The sequence below is a fragment of the Prionailurus bengalensis genome, chromosome X (genome assembly GCF_016509475.1).
Source record: "Prionailurus bengalensis isolate Pbe53 chromosome X, Fcat_Pben_1.1_paternal_pri, whole genome shotgun sequence".
NCBI classification, from domain to species: domain Eukaryota; kingdom Metazoa; phylum Chordata; class Mammalia; order Carnivora; family Felidae; genus Prionailurus; species Prionailurus bengalensis.
In genome coordinates, this window is record NC_057361.1 from 30,152,010 (window position 1) to 30,169,825 (window position 17,816).

Below are 17,816 nucleotides of genomic sequence, written 5' to 3' on the forward strand. Positions count from 1 at the left end.
GTGTGTGTGTGTGTGTGTGTGTGTGTATCACATCTTCTTTATCTATTCATTGATTACTGAACACTGGGTATTTATTCAGAAAAAAATAAAAAAACTATTTCACAAGGATATATGCACCCCTTTGTTTACTTTAGCATTATTTATAATAGCCAAGATATAGAAATATTGATTCTCATACACTAATGTAATCCCTTTCATTTAAGAGTGAAGTGAGCTCTGGAACCATTACTTGGAATAAATGATGCTTATTCATGAGATGTCACTTGATAACTGTAATAATGGATTTGTGTGATTTCTTTTGTGTATCTTTCCTCCTATGGAAAAAGTATATGGCATATGACCAAGTGGGAAGATAGGGAAACTTCAAAGATGTTGGAATATCAGATGTCTTCCTATACTCGCCATTAACTTTAGGCAACTTGCTTATCATTTTTTCTTTATATGAAAATGTCACTTTGTTCTAGACCTTAAGTGGAGATGCTCTGCCTTGCTTCCAAGTGTAGGGAATAATAATAACTGTAGTAAAAACAGTTACAAGCAATAATTGCTAATCTAGACCAAGTTATCACTGAATGATGATCATCTGATTTTTATTCTTTTGCTTCATACTTTAGCCTCTGGCACTAATATTTGGTCATCTTAGTTGTACTGATGCATTTAATTTTACTTCATTGATTTGCAATCCTTTTGGGCCTCCCTCAACACTTAAACAGAAAGGATGTACTTCAAGGATTAAGTTTGAACAAAAGATTTTAAATAACTCATATGAAAAAAATCATTTCAGTAAAAAAAAATTCATCTGGCAAAGAACTGATAGGGATTTTACTATAAAGAAACCATGGCGTTGGTATTTTTAACTATGCTAATTTGAGGATCTAGCACAATGCCTGATACAAAATGGGAACTTAACAAGCATGTGTTAAATGAATGAATGAATGAAAAAACAGATTTTAAGAAAAGATACAAGTTGTAGCCATAGATGAAGAATTACACCTAATCTGTAATTTGTGCATGAGAGTATTCTTGCTATGACAAAAGAAAAGCTATGCTGCATCAAAATTATAAAACAACTAATTCTGTATGCTAAGGAGTATGGCATTTATTTTGAGGATTTAAGCTAGATGAATATCATGAGTATTAGAAGAAAAATAAAATAGAACGATATGGATTTTAAGAGAGGACTTTGTTTCAATAACGTGAGTGTGATATATAATTTCTAATGATGGAGATCGGTAGGAATATAGCAAGGTACTTGGTAGTTTAGGAGTCTTTGGTGACTTTAAATTTTTTTTCTGTTGTTTATTTATTTATTTAGAGAGAGAGCATGTATACAAGCAAGGGAGGGGCAGAGACAGAGGGGGAGAGAGAATCTCAAACAGGCTCCATGCTCAGTTTGGAGTTCAATGCAGGGCTTAATCCCATGACCGTGAGATCATGACCTGAACCAAAATCAAAAGTTAGATGCTTAATTCACTGAGCCAGCCAGGTGACCTTATGATGACATATGAGAAGACAGATTCTTAAAATGGTGGAGACAAAGCAAGAAAAAATAAATTAGATTTTCTGTTCTAGTCAAGATAGAATAACAGGAATCAGATTTACCCTCTGGAATATGTAAAAAAATTCTTTTGAAAGAAATAAGACAATAGTTTGCAAGACACTAGACATAAAGCATCAGAAACTGATCCCTGATAGATAGGAAATAAATGAGGTGAGGCCTATGATTGCTTCACATTACCTGAGTTCCCAGGCCACAGCTCAGGGAGGGAGAATGCAAACAGAGACCAGCCGTCTCGCGGGTTGGGGAATGGAGCTGAGAAACTCTACAAAACAAGGTGGGTAGAGTTCTCCAAACAGACAACCACACAGGAAAATGATGCTCAGAGAGGAAACTCTAGAATTTTGCACCCCACACTAATTATTGAACTGATTACTATCGATCAGCATATGTGCAGGAATACATTACTAGAAGCCAAGAAAGGAAACACTTAAATGGATTACAGATAACAGACCCTGATACACAGGGCCTAAAATAGTAAGCCAGACTATAAAACCTCAAGATTCTCAGGGCTAGAGATAATATACATGGAAGAGTATTGCCTCAGTAGTGGGGAATATTTAACCATGTAACTTAATAGCCATGTATCTAGCTATATAATAGAACAGGAGACTACTTCATCCCTTTTTGTCAAATCTTAAAAAGAACCCAAAAAGTATCAAACCATTTCCAAGCAAGTTAACAGTATCCCAGGAAAAGGAAACAAAAATTGTAAAGCTACAAAATTATCCACTACACAAAAAGTTAAAATTTACAAAGGATGGCATCCAGTAATAGATGATCAGGGATGCAAAGAGATAGTAATCTCCTCTGTAATGAACAAATGAAGCAATCAAAGTCAACGCATAATCAACATAGATGTGAGATTTAGCAGAAATGAACATAAAACAATTCTTATAACTATACTCAAAATGCTTAAAAATTTAAGCAGAAACATAAAAGATATTTTTAAAACCCTAAACCAACCTTCTAGAAATGAAAACTTTAAGTGGAAGATGAAGAAAACATATTGAATAGCATCTGTGACATACTAGACATCATAGGTTAGTATATATCAAAACTGAGCAAGAAGTATTATCCAAAATAAAACACAAACAAAAAAGAAAATGAAATGAAATTGTAAAAAAAATGAGTATAGCAACAGTAACCTGTGTGTGAGAAAACTTCAAGCAACCTAATATTCATGTAACTCGCATCTCCAAAGAAGAGGTGAGAGAAGGCAACATGTTTAAAAAAGACAAAAAACATGTTTGAAGAGGGGCGCCTGGGTGGCGCAGTCGGTTAAGCGTCCGACTTCAGCCAGGTCACGATCTCGCGGTCCGTGAGTTTGAGCCCCGCGTCGGGCTCTGGGCTGATGGCTCAGAGCCTGGAGCCTGTTTCCGATTCTGTGTCTCCCTCTCTCTCTGCCCCTCCCCCATTCATGCTCTGTCTCCTTCTGTCCCAAAAATAAATAAACGTTGAAAAAAAATTAAAAAAAAAAAAAAAAAACATGTTTGAAGAAATAATGGCAACTTTTTTCCAAATTTGATGGAAACCATAAATCCACAAATCCAAAAACTTCAACTAAGCAAAATAAATATAAAAAATGACAAGTCACATCATAATCAGTTATTCTAACCAGCGATAAACAGGAAATCTTAAAATGGGCAAGAGGGGAAAAAAGACATATTATATATAAAGAAACAAAAATCAGGGCAAAATCAGACTTCTTATCTGAATAATTCAACTGAGGAAACAATGGAGCAGCCTCCTTAAAGTACATAAAGAAAAAAACTGGACAATCTAGAATTCGATGCACAGAAAAAACACCTCCTTAAATCAAAACAAAATACAGACTGTTTTAAGCTTATTTATTTATTTTGAGAGAGAAACCATGCAGGCACACAGTAGGGGTAGAGGGAGATAGAGAGAGAGAATCTCAAGCAGGCTCCGTACTGTCAGCACAGAGCCCAACACAGGATTTGAACTCACAAACCAGGAGATCATGACCTGAGCCAAATCAAGAGTGGGATGTTTAACTGACTGAGCCACCCAGGCACCTGAAAATAGTGTTAAGTCTGACAAAAAATAAACAAATTCATCACCAGAAGATAAAAAGGACCAAAAAACCCAAAAAAACAAAAAATAAAAAACAGGTGAAGGATTTTCCTTCAGGCAGAAATAAAATTACACCAGATGGAAAGAAATATCTTTTTAAAGGAATAGTAAAATGTGATAACTACATAGGTAAATACATATTTTATGTTAAATCAATGGTGATATGGATTTAAGTAAAAGTAAGTTTTTAAAGTATTTATAACATATATAAAAGCAAAATGGATGTCACCAGTAGAACAAAGTTGGTAGAACTCAAATAGAAAACAGAAAAAAATAGAGATCAATCAATGAATATACAAGCTGATTCTTTAAGAAGACCAATAAAATGTATTAACCTCGAGTCACTGTGATCAGAACAAAAAGAGAGAAGACAAACATTACTACCAAAATGTGCAGAAAAGGTGTCATCGCTACAGATTACATAAAAGGAATCTATATTTAGATTTATGACTTTAATTTTGACAATATAGATGAAATAGATATATTCCATAAAACACTAACCAAGACACTAACCAAGTTCATTCAAGAATAGAGAATATGAATATACCTGTATCTATTAAAGAAACTGAATTTGTAGTTAGAAAAACCTTCCCAAAAAGAACACTCCAGGCCTAGACAGCTTCACTGTCTAGGTGACCTGTACAAAGCATGTAAGAACACCATCCATACACAAATGCTTCCAGAAAATTGAAAGGATGAGATACTTCCCAAATCATTCCACGAAGCCAGCATTACCTTGATAACAAAGTCAAATGACTGTAAAGGAAAACAGTCACCAAGGAGCCCTCATAAACAGTGATGTACCAGTGTTTACAGAGTTGTTTTTTTTTTTTTTTTTTAGCAAACCTAATCCAACAACATATACAGAAGATCATTTACCTTTACCAAGTGAGGTCATGATCCCACAGCTCATAAGATCAAGCCCCCTGTTGGACTCTGCACTAAATGTATGGAGCCTGCTTGGGATTCTCTCTCTCTGTCTCTCTCTGCCCTTCCCCTGCTCATTTTATATATATATATATATATAGATATAGATATAGATATAGATATAGATATAGATATAGATATAGATCTATAGATATCTATAGATCTATATATGGATCTATATATAGATGGATCTATATATCTCTATATATAGATCCATATGTAGATCTATAGATATCTATATATAGATATCTATCTATATATATAGGTCTATATATATAAATAAATAAAATTGTTTTTAAAAAGTCAGTCACCACAATCAGGTGGGATTTATTTCTGGGTTGCAAGGGTAGTTCATTATTCACAAATCAATCAACATGATACACTACATTTATAAAAGGAAGGATGAGAAACATGATCCTCTCAATAGATACAGAAAAAGCACTTGACAAAGTATAACATTCATTCATGATAAAATACCTCAACAAAGTAGGTTTACAGGGAATATATCTTAACATAATAAAGGTCATCTATGAAAAACCCACAAGTAATATCATCTTCAAAAGGGAAAAACTGAGAGCTTTTCCTTTAAGGTTAGGAACAAGACAAGGACATCCACTCTCACCACTGTTATTTAACAGGGTACTGCAAGTCCTAGTCACAGCAATCAGACAACAAACAGAAATAAAAGGCATCCAAGTCAACTAGGAAGAAGTAAAACTTTCACTATTTACAGATGGCATGATACTCTATAGAAAACTCAAAATACTCCTCCAAAAATCTGCTAGAACTGTTACACAAATTCAGTAAAGTTGCAGGATACAAAATCAATATATAGAAATCAGTTGCATTTCTACACACTAATAATGAAGCAGCAGAAAGGGAAATTAAGGAAACAATTCAATTTACAGTTGCACCAAACATTGTAAGATACCTAGGAATAAACCTAACCAAAGAGGTGAAAGACCTGTACTTTGAAAACTATCAAACACTGATGAAAGAAACTGATGATAACACAAAGAAATGGAAAGACATTCCATGCTCATGGATTGGAAACACAAATATCATTAAAATGTCCATACTCTCCAAAGTAATCTACACATTTAAAGCAATCCCTATCAAAATACCAGCAACATTTTTCATAGCTAAAACAATTTTGGGGCACCTGGATGGCTCAGTCAGTTAAGCGTTTGACTCTTGGTTTTGGCTCTGGTCATAATCCCAGAGTCGGGATCAAGCCCCATGTTGGGCTCCATGCTGAATGTGGAACCTCCTTGAGATTCTCTTTTTCTCCCTCTGTCCCTATCCCCCACTTACACACACTCTGTCTACAATAAAAAAATAAAAATTAAAAAAATAACAATGTTAAAATATATATGGAACCACAAAAGACCCTGAATAGCCAAAGCAACCTTGAAAAAGCAAAGCAAAGCTGGAGGCATTATGATTCTGGAGTTCAAGTTATATTGCAAGACCATAGTGATCAAAACAGTATGGTATTGGCACAAAAACAGACACATAGATCAATGGAACAGAGTAAAAACCCCAGAAATGAGCACAGAACTATATTGCCAATTTATCTTCAATAAGGCAGGAAAGAATACCCAATGGGAAAAAAAGTCTCTTCAACAAATGGTGTTGGAAAAACTGGACAGCAACATGCAAAAGAATAAAACTGGAGCACTTTCTTACACCATATACAAAAATGAACTCATTAAATACCCGAACATGAGACATGAAACCATACAAATCCTTGAGGAGAACACAGGAAGTAAACTTTTTGACAGTAGGCATGCCAACTGTTTCTTGGACATGTCTGCTGAGTCAAGTCACTCAAATAAACTGTTGGGACTTCATGAAGATAAAAAGCTTCTGCACAGCAAAGGAAACATTCCACACAACTAAAAGACAACCTAAGGAATGGGAGAAGATACTTGCAAATGACATATCTGATAAAGGGTTAGTATCTAAAATATGAAAAAAATTAGGAAACTCAACACTCAAAAATGAATAATCCAAATAAAAAATAGGCAGAAGACATGAATGAACATTTTTCCAAAAAGGCATACAGATTGCCAACAAACACATGAAAAGATGCTCCGGGTGCTTGGGTGGCTCATTAAGAACTGAGACCCTGCAGAACTCTCTGGCTGGGAGACATGATGTGGTTGGGGTTGATGCTGGTCTTCTTGGGGGAGAGGTCGAATTACTATGCTGGGACTGAAGCAGGCTTGACTCAGAAGAGCAGTCCCGCCAGAGTGCACAGGGTAGTGCTTGGTGTAAGTAAGTTAGGCAGCCAGTGTGGGCACTGTGTTGCTTCCCACAGGTGACTCTGTGTTTGTGCTGAGGGACAAGGGAGGGAAATGGTGCCTGTCAGCTCCTGTGTTCAGGGACAGTTATCTCCCTGAATGATAGCTCTCAGGGACACTCTCTGAGAAGAGTAAATAATCTCCATTTGTCCTGGAGGGTATTCAGATCACTGTTTCCATGCCATCTTCCCCCAGGTCGTTTGCCTGCCTTCTCTCCAGCAACAGCACAGTGTCCTCCAGGCTCTATTCCAGCCAAGCCTGTTGACCCGTAGAACTCCAGGCTTTAGGGATGTGGTGTGGGTGAAGGCTTGTGATCATCTTCTGGTACATGAGCCCACTGCCCTGGGGCTGAGGTAAGCTTGACTGAGAAGGCAGTCCTGCTAGGGCACAGGTGTGTGGGGCTTGGTATAAGTAAGTCAGGCAGCCAGTGTTGTCTCTGACCTGTTTTAGGCAGGTGGCTCTGTGATTAAGTCGAGGGGGTGAGGTGAAGGAAATGGCACCAACAAGCTCCTTTGTTCACGGAGAGGCATCTCCTCAAATGCTGTCTCCCAGTGACGTGCTCCACAAAGGGGATTAATGAATAATGCCCCTCTGTGGCCCTGGTATTCTTCAAGTCACTGTTTCCATGCTGTCTGCCCACTGACCTTTAAGACTCTAGGCTTTAGGGGCGCCTGGGTGGCTCAGTCGGTTGAGCGTCTGACTTGGGCTCAGGTCATGATCTCACAGCTCATGGGTTCAAGCCCCGCGTGGGGCTCTGTGCTGACAGCTCAGAGCCTGGAGCCTGCTTCCGATTCTGTGTCTCCCTCTCTCTCTGCCCTTAACCCACTCTCATTCTGTCTCCGTCTCTCTCAAAAATAAATAAACGTTAAAAAAAAAAAAAAAGACCCTAGGCTTTAAACACTGCTATTGTAAGAACTCAGGAAATTCAGCCCCTCTTGTTTTCCAATCCAATGGCTTTAGGGAAACGTTATCCTTATGCATTCCCATGTGCTCCTCCCTCTCTCATCCTTCCCTGGGACCATGGCTCCCTCCCTTCCATAGTATTCATGATCCCTTTCTCCCCTACACCACAACTCCACACTTCCTACTTTCTTGGATGTAGGCTCTTTTCTCCCCTGAGTTGTGGAGTTTGTTCTGCCTGTCTTCAGATCAATTTCTGGGGCCTTTTTAAATTTTTAAATTTAAAGGACCTGGAATGCCAAAAGAAAAAACAACTTTGTAAAAAAATGAATGGAATTAGAGGACTAATGCAGCCCAGTTTCAAGACTTATTATAAAGGTTAAGTAATCAACACAGCATGGAAGTGGTATAAAGACAGAAAAAGACAAATGGAACAAAAAATATTGCTGAGATATGTATAGCCAGATATTCTACAAATTTATGAAAATAGTTCAGTGGGAAAAAAAGCTCACATTTTCAAAAACTAGTTCTGGAATTATTGGATATTCATAGGCCAAGAAATTAAACTATAAAGTTTGATCCACATATTTCACTGTTTACAAAAAAAATAAACTAAAAAAAATGACAGATCTAAATGAAAGAAAAAACAAAACAAAACTTTGTGACCTTTGGAAAGACAAGTATTTCTTGGATGCAACACAAAAATACAAGCCATAAAAGAAAAAAATTGATAAACTGGACTTCATCAAATGTTAAAACTTGTGATCATTGAAAAACACTGTTCAGACAATGAAAGAACAAGCCAAAAATGGAGAGGAAAAAATGCCAATCATTTATCTGATAAAGGAGGACTTATACCCCAAATACACAAAGAGCTCCCAAATTTAACAAGATATCAAGCAACACAATTTTAAAATGTGCAAAAAGTTTGAACAGACACTTCACCACAAAAGAGATATAAATGGCAAATAAGCACATGAACAGACGCACAACAACACTAGTAATTAGGGAAATGCAAATTAAAAGTTATAAGAAACCACTACACAGCTCTCAAAATAGCCAAAATTAACATGACTAGCCATTAACTCCTCAAAGTGTTGGGGAGTATGTGGAGGAAGTGCAATTCTTATATACTACTACAAGGAATATTAAATAGTACAACCATTTTGAGAAAGTTTGGTGGTTTCTTAAAACGTTAAACAAACATCTATCATACGTTCCTACCATTCCTCTCCCCATTCAAGTTTACCCAAGAGAAATGAAATTATGTGTTCATACAAAGACATGAACACAAATATTTGTGGCAGCTTTACCTGTAATACCTCAAATGTCCTTTAAAAGGTGAATGGATAAATAAAGTGTGTAGTATGCTCATATAATGGAATAGTACCCTTCAACAAAAAGGAATGAACTTTCTCTGCCCATTCCAGGAGAAAGCCAGTTGCATAGGACACCTGTGCCAACCAGCTGTTAGGGCCAGTGCCACTGGAATCCATGACCCTGGGCATGAACTGCAAGCCCTAGTACAAAGACAAATTGCCTTCCAAGTATTTTGCAAAGCAAAAGAACAAGTTTCTGAAGTTCCCCACATCCTTGGACAGGCAGCAGTGAATATTTGCGAAAGAGGGGCTGGATAACTTCAGGAGGGGCTGTCCACCTTGTGAAGGTCTGATCACTCGCAGCCCTAAGGAGGGCATTCTTTCCATGGTTGTTCACAGAGTTCCCCAACCTGCCCTGACAAAGAATCATAAAAAGCTGACCAAGGAAGCAGACTGGTTTTACACTCTCTCAGCAGCTCTGCTAGCATAGAAGGCATTTGTAGAGGGCACTGAAGCCCAACTGACTGAGCATCCCTTGGCTCTCTACCCAGATTTGGAGAAAGATCTACCTGCACACCTCTAATTAAACGTGCTGGAAGTGCTGGATCCTGACATGAAACTGGAGGACACTTGGGCTTCTTGTGAGCATACCGAGAAAAGAATGGAGTCTCCTACAAAGCTTTGTGAGAAATGTCCTGCCAAAGTCTACCAGGAACTTCCCAAGAAGACTCCTGTGTCACATCCAGACAAAGTGCCTAATGAAGAAAAGAGGTCAAGCCCAAAGGATTTGCTCAAAAGTCCTCCTTGTCATAGAAAAATATCAAGAGGAGAAGCACCTGGGTGGCTCAGTCAATTGAGTGTCTGTCTCTTGATTTCAGTTTATGTCATGATCCCAGTGTTGAAGGATCAAGCCCCACATAGGGCTCTATACTGAGTGTGGAGCCTAATTGAGATTCTTTCTCTCTCCCTCTGCCCCTTTTGCCTGCTTGTGCTCTCTTTATAAAATTAAAAAAAAATACCAAGAGGAGTTTGTAAATTCTGCAAATAAGTTGTTACTTTTGGAGTCTTGGGCATTGAGGAAGAGTTCATCACAAAACAGTGTGACATTAGCTATGAGTACAAACCAACCTATGGCATGGTCTACATGAAGAAAGTAAACCAAGTTCCTGTAGAGCTAAAGAACAGGATGTGGCTAGATAAAATGGAGGAGATAAAATTCTCCTTACAAGAACAAAACTGGGAGAGGAAACTCCAGACAACAAAGAATCCTTATTAATCCAAGTGGGTGAAGATGACATACAGAGCACAGTACCTGAAGCACAAATTGTGGAAAAGGTAATGCACGATAAACCTTTGATTGATCCCACAAAGTCTTACTTAAAGCTCAAGATAGGAGTTTTGGAAAGAAGCTTCCTGAACACGATATTCTTTAAGATCTTTATGGAAAAATTGCCTTGAAAGATTTAACACTGAGCACAGAGCCTGCTTAGGATTCTCTCTCTCCCTCTGCCCCTCTTCCCCACTTGCACTTTCTTTCTCTCTCTCTTAAAAAAAAAAATCTAGAACCAAAAATAAAAATAAAATGAAAATAAACCAAAAACTAAATTAAAAATTTTGTCATATATATATATATATATACAAATAAAAATATAATAAGGAATTGAGAAAACTAAGAAAATAAGTGAAAAAAATAATAATAAGGAATAAAAGTAAACTGGAAGCTAGATCCTATTTCCCCTAGAGCTGAACCTTTGTAGTGCTCTTTGATCAGTAGACTTGGTGCAAGGGAGTTGTTCATGCTGGTATTCTGAGGAAGGGCCTGCTGCTCTGCTTCTGAGGCTAACTTGTTTCAGTGGAAATGTGCCTCCAGGATGCAGGGGGCTGTGGCTTGGTTTAAGTGGCTCCAACCTCCACTAGGTGGTGTGTTTTTCTTCCTGAAGACTTTCAGCCTTGATGGGTGGAATGAATATGGCAGAGCCCCACTCTCTAGGAGCTGAAAAACCATGCTTTCCACTCTTTAGGGAACCCTCACAGAAAAGCAATCATTCACCCCTCTTGGGTCCCTGATTTCCACCAAAACCCTGTATTCATCCTGCCTCCCCTTGAGTTTTTTTATCTTAGGTGCATGACTGAGTTTCAAAACTCCAAATCTTAGGGACTCCTACAGCACAGGCCTGTAGGAGAAAGGGGAAAGGGTCTTGCCTCGCTTTTACTGGCAAGTGCAAGGAAAGTGGTCGCATGACTGTGTAGTTCAGAGTTTATGTCAAAACAGAGCAGAAAGCTGGCACCCTTGCTTGTTGCCTTCAGCCTGAGTTCTTTCTTGCTCCTATGGCTGGAAACAGTGCAGCATGTTGGCGCCACCTGTCTTTGCAACTTGGGAACCTCAGACCCCACTGTCACTCCAGGGTTTCTGCCTCGATTCACCACCTGAGCACCTTTATCAGGCACATCCCCCATGAGGAAGAACTTCCTAAAAGCTCAGATTTTGCACTCAGTTGCTTATAATACTTTGGGGTAGCTTCTGTAAGCAGGCTCCCTCCCTGCCACTGTAGCTGCAGTTATGTAGTCACAGCTACATCTGCCCCAAGTCAACTCTCTGCACCTCCTACCTTCAAGAAGGTAGTCGCTTTTCTACTTGTAGACTTGCAGTTTTTGTTCTCTCATACCTCTGATTGATTTCTTGGGTGTTCAGAATGATTTCATACCTATCTAGCTGTGTTCAAAGGAGGAGACAAACTTAGGGTCTCCCTACTTGTCCATCATCTTAATTCCTCCCCAAAGCATAATTACTCTTAAAAAAGGAAATGATCTAGTTATGTCACCTATAATATGGGAGGATTATTAAAATAACATGCTAAGTAAAAGGAGACTTGTATCGCTCCACTTGGATTAAAACTGTAATAAAATAATGACAATTATTTTGTTAAACAAAAATTGAAATCTATAATGAAAATAATGTTAGCTCTCTTTAATAGTGAAATTATTATCTTTCCTTTTAAGATTCAATCAAGCCCCCCATTTAATATGGTTTTTTAAATTTCACAATGTGCATAAAAATTCACTGCCAAGGAATATTTCCATATAACACAGGTGCAGAATAGCAGGGAGCTTGAAGTCCTTGGCAAATCTAGTGTGCACAGATCTGCGTGAACAAAACTACACAGGAACATCAAAAATCTTCACATATATATTCAAGTAAAATTAATCTTTGCATTTCATGAATAGAAATTTAAAATAAGAAATCAAGCCACTTCTTTACATTTCCAAAATAACAACTAAAACTGTCTGGGACAAGAAAATTTGTAGCTAGAAAGATTTGTAGTGCAGATCTAGAGGGCACTTCTGTTTCCATTAGAGAAGGAATTCATCTGTAAATGGGAGTATATGTGTATATTTCATCCTAATAGGATGGGAGAGATATCTGTTTATGTGCAAATTTTCTATTTCAAATAAAGTTTGTGAGCATCGCATGCCTAAAGAACTATCTCTTTTTATGGACGTTTGTAAGCCAAGACCTAGAATTTCTCACCATAATGTTAAGTCTATGTCATCACTGTATCTTATTTCTGCAATGGTTTCCAAACTAGTCTCTCTTCTCCTTAAGTTTATTTTTCTAAAATATAAATCTAGTCAAATTCACGATTGTTAATTCCCCAGGCTCATCTAAACTTACTTATACACATAAACACACCTCCCATACACACATAATCAAACAAACACACTCCTGCATTCCAGAGTCAGCCAATATGTCCTTTCATACCTCTATGCCTTTCTATGTGACCTTCCCTATTGATAGGACTTCACTCAAGCCACAGTGATCCCATTTCAATTTCTCTCTCCTTCAAGGCCAGTTTTATTATTGGTTTTGTTAATATCTTATGGTATTAATAGGATATTAAAGGACTCTCCTTTTCTAGTTATCCTCTACTAAAGAACTCACTCTAGTATCTGAGAGAAATGAGTCCCTAATGCCTTTAAAATCTGGGAAATCCCTGTACTTATTTATTCATACATCAAAGAAGCCATTATTATGGCCTCTGTCCCAACATTATCTGGTTTCTGTGGCTCTCCATTCAAGCCTTGAGCTTCATGCAGCAGTGTTCACCCTTACAAATTTGTTGTTCAGATCCATAAAATCTGCTTTTCCACAGTTTTGTTATGTGACTTGCATTTCATAGAACATGTCTCCTCATCTATAAAATGGAAACCATATCATCAAACTTAGATTTTGGTGAAAATTAAAGGAGTATTTTACATAAATGCTTAATACCACAATCATCACACAACAATATTCAGCATATATCTGTGGAAGAGTAGGAGGGAGAGAGGAAGGAAGAAGAATACTAAAAAGGCACAGAGAGGGGCGTCTGGGTGGCTGAGTCGGTTAAGCATCTGACCTTGACTCAGGTCACAGGTTCGTGAGTGCAAGCCCCGCATCAGGCTCTGTGCTGACAACTCAGAACCTGGAGCTTGCTTCAGATTCTGTGTTTCCCTCTCACCCTGCTTGCTCTCTCTCAAAAATGAATAAATGTTAAAAATAAATAAAATAAACAAAAATAAAAAGGCACAGAGAAAACAAGAAAAAAATAGTTTTAACAGTATTTATCCTATGTGATAGCCTTCAACTAAATCTTATTTGTTGATTAAGATGAAAAACTATATTTGCAAAATAAGAGTCACTGGTAAAGTTTCCTACTGCTTACTGGTGATGGCTACTTTCAGTGAAATAAACTTTCCTTGGAGAAATTATGTGGGTTTTTCCACTGCTATAATTACCTGCGTTGGTATTAGTTGTCATACAGAAATAAACAAAAGCGTTGTTTGATCTATTTGGATTTTAAGCACAAGTGAGACTTTAAAAAATAACCTGATCTCAAATCTGTAGGTTTTAGGAGAGGGAAATCAGGAGAGCCTGATACATAATTGTATTAATATAGTCTCCTCAAGTTTTCAAAACCTATTCATAATCTTTTTTTCTTTCTGAGGTTTACAATATAGACAAATCCAAAAGTATAATTATCTCCATTTTATAACTGAGAAAATTCCAGATAACTTGAGTTATCTAAAGTGTGGAATCCAAGTCAAAATATTCTAATTATGTGTATTATTTCTACACTGACATTTAGCAATATCATGGACAATGAAATATTTACCTTGAAACCTTAGGCTCCAAATAGGACCCAAACTTGGCTAAGAACATATGCACTGGGGCCTCTAATTAAAAAAAATCATAAAGATAGACTTTCATTCTCTGGAACCAGTTGTACGCTGCTCTTCCATTTTGGCTGTTAGATCAATTACAACTTTGTCATTTATGTGGCAGGAAAGGAGATAAATTTCACTCTGTAAGGATGGAAAAGTCACAAACCAAATGGAATTTGATTGAATGACCAGTGACACTCATGCTATGCTCTCCTGATCTCATCTTTTAAACAGAGGTTAAGGATATTTTCCTTTTGTCAACGTATCCTTAGAGTGAATAAGGAATCTTTATTGTGCACAATAAAAACTATGCCTTCGGGGTGCCTGGGTGGTTCAGTCAGTTAAGTGCCTGACTCTTGGTTTCGGCTCAGGTCATTATCTCATGGTTTCATGACAGCACAGAGCCTGCTTGAGATTCTCCCTCTTTCTCTACCCCTCCCCCACTTGTACTCTCTCTGTCGCTCTCAAAATAAATAAAATTAAATAAAATAACTAAAAAAACTATGCCTTTAAGAAAACTATTGCATACTTTCCTCAACAGACATTTGCATCATGAGAAAGAAATTGATTGTACATGGAAGAAATGAAAGATAATGAAATAACCACTCCTGTTGTTTAATATTTCCAAAATGGCAAACCTATGATTTCTTATTTATCCTCCTTTCACTATTTGTTTTTTGGCCCAAGCACAAAGCACATAACTTTTTGAATCAAACTGCAAAAAAGAAAAAATTATTGTAACTCATCATTTCTATCTTTTTGAAAAATAAATATTTTTCCCCATTTGTAACAACCCTAATAAAAACAAGCATTGTCTAATTATTAAACATTGCTAACCAGGTTGATTATATTCATACTAAAGTTTGTTTTTAAGTGAATAACTGCTTAGGTTAGGAAAACAGATTACACTAGGCTATAGCAAATTTTCTGTTAAAACTTCCTTTGGTGACACGTATGCCCATGTAAGCTTCTACTTTAAGCCAGCCATGCCCCTAAAGTTGATGATACATCATACACACCTTATAATAATCGGTTGTATTACAGTGTCACATAAGGGGTAACAAAGCCTTTGGAGAATTTGGCTCTAGGAATATAGAGTTTGATAAAGACAAAGGAAATTATTTTTCATTTCTTGGAGTTTGCATGAAAGAGTATTAAGAGCACAACTTTTGGAGCTAGGCAGAAATGAATTCATATTCCAGTACTGCCATGTTCTTATCCTGTGGCTATAGGCAAGTCTTTCTGCAGAATATCACAAACTTGGAATAACGACACCTATTCCACCTGGATTTTTGAAGATTAAATGAAGTTAAGAATACTAACAAAAGTCTTGATCATCAGTTTAAAATCGTCAATTTTTATCACTTGGTAACGATGTAATTGAATATTGTGCTAAACATGAAATATCTCTTTGCCGTAATTCCAAAAGAGTAAAGAGGAAACTTAAGGAAACATCAGACAAACTTTGATTAATTTCTCTAATTATAGTGCTTATACTCAACGTATATGACCAAGGAACAATGGAAGCAAATTAGAATATTCTACCAATATGCTTTCCCTACCCATTCAGTCATATCTTAAATAAAATTAGACTAGACTTCATAGAAAATTGTGAGGAATGAAATTGCCCCAAGTACCACAGAGAAGCACACTACTTTTCTATGTAACATAAGTTTTGAGCTCAGTAAGAACTGTGTGAAGTGTTCCTTACTGAACTTCAGAAGATAAATGATATCGAAAATTGTCCCTTGCTAATATTCAAAAGCACACATTTCTAAGCATTGGCTTGGGAATTTAAAAACTTAATCATGATCTTGTGCCAGTGTAATTTAAAAACTGACCACTTATTTTTCATTTTCAAATTCTTCCTGACAAAGGTGATTAGGAAGGAAAATAAGAACATATTGTGAATATCATAAATTATACAATGCCAGCCAATTATTGAGTGTCACTAAAAATCATCTCATTATGGATAATTGTGATCTAAATGTATGTGAAAACACATCTACTCTATAGCATCAGAGAAGCTTCAGCCTGACTTCTTTCAACCTTAAAATAGATCCCTAGCCAGAGAAAATAAAGAGTTAGATTATTTAATACAATGAAAACAGTTACATTTCTCTTAACTTTCAGTAGCTGGTTCTCATATATTTGTAGCAGTTGAAGATTTCCTTATGATGACACATTACTTACAATTATAGGTTTCATTTCTCAATAAACACTTGGAAAAAGGGGCCCAATTCTCATATAATTAACAAATTTGATACAAGAAGTTCAGAATATTATTGTAGGGATCTGATGAAATGGGGGTAAGGTTGGGAAGGTAGCAACTTCCTAAACACCAGAGGAAAACGTTTTAGAATTATTTATTGGTCCCTAAATTCATACTGTGGGTTCTAGCTTACAAATGGGCTATGGGTTTAAAAAGAACCATTCTGAGTCCTTAATCTACAGTCTTTTTTCATGTGAGCAGGGGAATGCTACAAGTGGTTCTAATTATACTAGTTATACCTCACCTACCGCATTCTTTCCTGTGTCCAGGAAGAGGCAACTAACATCTAAAAATCATTCAGATAAGACATGGTAACAATCTAAGTGTCCCTTGATGGATGAATGGATAAAGAAAATGAAAAAAAAAATGTGAGGTGCGTGTGTGTTTGCGCACACATGTGTGTGTATATATGTATATATGTGTATATATAGAATGTGTACCATACATATCATGTATATACATCATATATATGGACAGATAGATAGAAAGATGACAGATAGGAATATTATTCAGCTCTAAAAAAGAAGGAACTCCTGCCATTTTCACAACATGGATGGACCTTGAGGGCATTAAGATAAGTGAAATAAGTCAGAAGACAGAGGAAGACATATACTATATTATCTCACTTATATGTGGAATCTTAAAAAACACCAAACTCACAGAAACAGAGAGTAGAATGGTTGTTGCCAGGGACTAGGAGTTTGTGGAAATGGGGAGATGTTGGTCAAAGGGTTATAAGTTCTAAGGACCTAATGCACAGCATGGTGACTACAGTTAACAATACTGTATTATATATTTAAAAGTTGCTAAGAGAGTAGGTCTTAAAGGTTCTCACCACACACACACAAAATTCTAGTTACAAAAGGTGATGGATGTATTGACTAACCTTATTGTGATCATCATTACACAATATATATGTGTATCAAATCATAACATCGTACACCCTAGACTTACACAATATTATATGTCAATTGTATCTCAATAAATCTGAAAAAATATTTTAATTAAAAAATAAAAATCACTAAAATTTGCCGCATGTGGCATATTTTCAATCATTCCTTTATTTTCTTTTAAAAAAGCAAATTCAGCATGACAAACTATCAGAATTTTCACAATACAATACAGAATTATCAGTACCAGTATTTAGTGTATCTGTATTCAGCGACCAAGAATAACTCTACAATATCTACTACTTAATACACCATTATTATTGAGCCTTCAGGAGAAAAAAAGTC